The 4,422-nt window shown below is 43.4% G+C and overlaps 1 pseudogene across 1 annotated transcript; it reads right to left on the minus strand.

Annotated features, from left to right (window-relative positions):
* Nucleotides 1–2,075: 2,075 nt before the first annotated feature.
* Nucleotides 2,076–4,054, minus strand: LOC308273971 (E3 ubiquitin-protein ligase TRIM32-like; annotated as a pseudogene). The gene has a single exon. The product of its transcript is annotated as an E3 ubiquitin-protein ligase TRIM32-like (transcript).
* Between the last annotated feature and the right edge of the window lie 368 nt (nucleotides 4,055–4,422).

Below are 4,422 nucleotides of genomic sequence, written 5' to 3' on the forward strand. Positions count from 1 at the left end.
GGGTTTGTGGTACCTCTTATATACTAGGGTTAACTCCTTATGAGATTGTGTTCAGGAGACCACCCCCAATTTTGCCTAACCTAAGGGACAAATTGATTGCTGAATTTGATAATAAATAACTGTTTGATTCTCTCAAAATGATAGCTCATGCCAGAGAAAATTTGTGGCCATGTAAAGCTAAGCAAGTCCTCCTAAAGTTGTAGTCCTTTTGTTTCTTTATCAACAAGAATTACAAGTGCAATTCTTATCTCCCTCTCTCAGCTCAGTGCAGATTCTCTAAACTCTTTATTGGCAGCCGATGGTCTAGGTGAAGATTGGCTTTTCTGCTGCCTTGTATTTATGTATCATTGCTCCCACCGATCATTCCATGTGTTTGAAGTTGGAATATTTAAACTTGCTGTGTGAGCTGGCTCTAGCTACCAGCCAGGGCTACCCTATATATATAATGAATAAAAGTGTTGGATTGTCAGTATTATGTGTGCAGTATGCTTTTTGGTTTGGGGATGGGTAAGTGCTTTTGTTCAGCCAGACAATTAAGGAAAACTCATTTTAGTGTTCTTCTAAATTGTGTTTGTCAATTATTAACTTGTTCAAGAGAAATTGCCATAAATTTTAAGATTTAACACAATAAGAAGAACACTTATTTACTGCTAAATGCTTAGAGTCACTTGTCTGATCCTGTGGATTACAAAATGCATTCCCTCTTTCTGATGTAACTCATCATGCATTTTTTTGTAGCTCTACACATTATGCCCACCTTGTTTTTCTTCACTGTAAGTATAAAAGCTTCTGTGATAATAGTTTCTTAGCTACTACTATTGTCCAGGAGACTGGGTATTCATATGCAGACATTGCCAAGAAACCCTCCAGCTGCATTGGGTTAAATTTCAGATAGTTAGAAGCTTAGTGTTACTAATAAACCATATCAGAGCTGAGAGAAACCTTGTAGATAATTAACTCAAACCTCTCATTTAAGGTTTATGAAGTAAAAGTGTTGTACCAGTGTTCCACAGATGATGGACTTCAGTATGAGGGAAAGGACTTACTGACCCCAAATCAGGGCTTGTCCCTCATCCTGCCAAACCAACTTGTACAGAATCCTAACTTCAAAGATCATTAACATCTTTGTTTTTGGAACTGATTAATAAAATATTTTTGAAGAAACAGTTATCAGTTATTTAATGCTTAGTAAAATAATGAAAATAAACCCCAAAACCATACAGTATGCACTCACTTGAAAATACAGAGTAACCATATGCAACAGTTTTGGTGTTTTAGTAATAAAAATGGATGTCCACTTCCATATCCCACTTTGTTGGCCTTGGCCTGTGTTGGAACAATTCCCCAGACAACTCTTAGCACAGGTCAGTAGAAAAACTTTGAAAACTGATGAGCCCTACAGATGTATCAAATTTCCTAACAATATCAACATGTATGTTTGCTTGTTCCTCTCTTTCTGTCCTGTGGTGTAATTCCACTCCATGCGCTCCTTTAAAAGGCAATTTTCAGACTAAGGTCTTCGACATTAACCAACTAGAGTCAGTCCATTATCTTGTATATCTGCAATAGAGACCCATTTGAGATGGCACAAATCCCCAGCCAAGAGAAACTGCTTCTCTATGAGATTATGTATATTCCTTGGTGCCATTTAATGAATGTGCTTCCACAGTAGTGAAGAGGATCAAACTTGAGACACCATGACACCAGGATATGATATCTGACCTGTCATGAAAGGTTGAGCAGATTCCATTGGAGCATGCACACAGAATGCAAACAGTATCATTAAGAGAGGAAGGAAACAAATGAACAGAGAGTCATCAAAGTCAAAAGGAGAAAATCTATAGATTCAATACACAGATTTCAAATAAAGGGGCAAAATGCTAAAGTGGCCCTTTCTAAAAATGACACCTTAGAAGCACCTAATTTCTAGTGAATCTTCAGCTAATACCATATGTGTTATTTGGGGTAATGTATCTGTTAAAGCTTTAAGGTTAGGTTGGAAGTAGAGTGGTGTGGGGAAGACAATCACTAAAAAATAGAGTTTCTAAAATTCTATGACAACCCAGCTGGAATTATCACGTAGATAAAGTCTCTTTTATAGTACTGCCAACTTCCAGGGAGTAAGGGAGAAAAGGTGGCTGGGAGCAGAAGACACTGGTATTTTTCATCCCCAAAGGGGTGGAATGTCTTCTCAGATTGCAGCTGTAGATCTTGATACAATGATCTCAACAGTTCAAGACCAGTAGTTGGCCCCTTAGAAATGAGGGTGATATCCACTGGACATGTAAGGCCCTCTTAAATAAGAATATTATAGCCCCATCCTTAGGAAAATGGAGAATATCCTTGCAGCTACTATCAACCAGGATAAGATCACCACCAGCATCCACACACATTCCAGCGAGGCAGAGGGAATTCTTGTTCTCCAGGAAGAAGTGGCTAAAGCCCACAGAGCCGGTGGAGAAGCTTCCCTACAGGTGATGCTCATTCTGCCAATTTTCCAGTTTGAGGCCCAAGCTCTGGTTGAAGTAGACAGTGCCCTCAGCATCACAGGTGACAAACCGGCCACACAGCACTACAGAGACAGCTGTTCTTGATCACTCCTGCTCCTCAGTCAACACTGAAACACAAAAGCTTTCCACCTTCCACGTCAGTTACCACAAACAGACCAGATGGCAGGGCTGTGATGTCCCATGGTTTGCTCACCTGGATCCTGTAACAGGCCATGCAGTGGCCATCCAAAGTATATACCTTGAGAGAGTTGTCATAACTCTCAGTCACACCAATCAGCTCATGGCAGCTCATGGCCACAAAGAAAGGAGTGAGATTGGGCAAGTCAGCCCCAAGGAAGCTGAGCACAAAGCTCTCTTATTGCCACTGGGACTGTGGCATATCTCCTTCCCTTCAAAAAGTCCTTGTGAGTAAACACTTGGATATGGTAGTTGCCACAGTTGGAGGCCAGTATCTCACCTTGACTGATCATGGAGAGACTGACTGGCAGGTTGAACATGCCTGGAGTGCTGCCTTTGGCCCTCATCTTCTTAAGAAAGATGTACTGGTGGATATTATGGCTGCCTCAGAACTATGCTGTTTACCTCGGTTTGGCAACCACTTTCTTGGGGCCTATGTCCATCTCCCTAAAAGTAACAGAAGTGGAAGCAGCAAAGGCAGCTGCCTCCATGGCCCAGAAATCTTCCACATTAATTGTCCAGGGCTTCTTCACAGCCTGCTCTATTTGGCAGGGGCTAATGTAACTAACCTTAAGGAGCTCTACATCTAGCAGGGTGAAGTCCCAGGTCAAACTGGCAGTTGAGCTCTGGCTCCTTCTCTTCAGCTTTCTCCTCCAGGAGAGCTACATCAGCCTCCTTGATCTTGGCCAGAAAGTAGTCATAGCAAGAAACAAGCCTGTACCTCAGAGATGTTAAGCAGGTAATTCTGCTCCTCCACCTCTTGACTATTGCACTTCTCAACTTCAGCCAAAGAGCCTGTAAAGAACTTTCAAGAGCATGCCAGCTCCTCCTGGACCCTGTGCTCCTTGTGCCCATACTCCTGAAGGTCTTTGGAAACACCTTCCAAAGCCACCTTCCATCCTGCAGCTCCCCCATAAGCTCCCGCAGATGGGTCATCTTCTCCCCAAAGTCCCAACGCCACTCCTCAGCTGCCTCTAACAGGGAGTGGGCAGTGACTGGAAGGCTGGTGGTCAATGTCCCGGCAGGGTTCACACAACATGGAGCTGAGCTGCTGTCACCCACGGGCTGGCACATAAGCCGTCTCACCGCCACACTGAGCCCAGCATCTAGATAATCTTCAGCACTGTCAGGTTGTCTGTTAGCTGTGTCAGGCTGGTGATGTGGGTCATCTTGATGCAGAAAGGAAAGCAGAGACCATTAATGCTACTGCCCAGTAGCTTCTGCAGGCACTGGCAGCAGATGGTATGGCCACAGTGCAAGAGCTTGGGCTACAGCTGCTCTTCTGTAAAGGACTTCAGATAGATGGGGCACTCTAGCACTTCCTAGAGGGCATCAAGGTTCAGGTGAGAAGCTGCTTCTGTGGCCATGGCTCTTTCTTTGAAAGGTCCTGCTAGCACAGCCCAGAATAGAACAAGTTAATATTCATTCCCGGAGATTCAAATTCCTGCTGACTGCTGGCAGCTCCAATGCGTCCACCACTGCCAGCCCCTACTCATGCCCACCCGCTGCCTTCTGATGCGTTATTTATTTATTTATTTATTTATTTATTTATTTATTTATTTTTAGGTACTGGGGATGGAACCCAGAAGCATTTACCTTCGAGCTACACCCCCAGCTCTTTTTTTTTTTATTTTAAAACAGAATCTCACTAAATTGTGGAGGGCCTCACTATGTAGCTGCTGCTGGCCAGGAACCTGTGATCCTCCTGTCTCAGCATCCAAAGTACTGCAGTTAC

This window comes from Muscardinus avellanarius (assembly GCF_963383645.1).
Source record: "Muscardinus avellanarius genome assembly, chromosome: 15".
Taxonomy (NCBI): Eukaryota; Metazoa; Chordata; class Mammalia; order Rodentia; family Gliridae; genus Muscardinus; species Muscardinus avellanarius.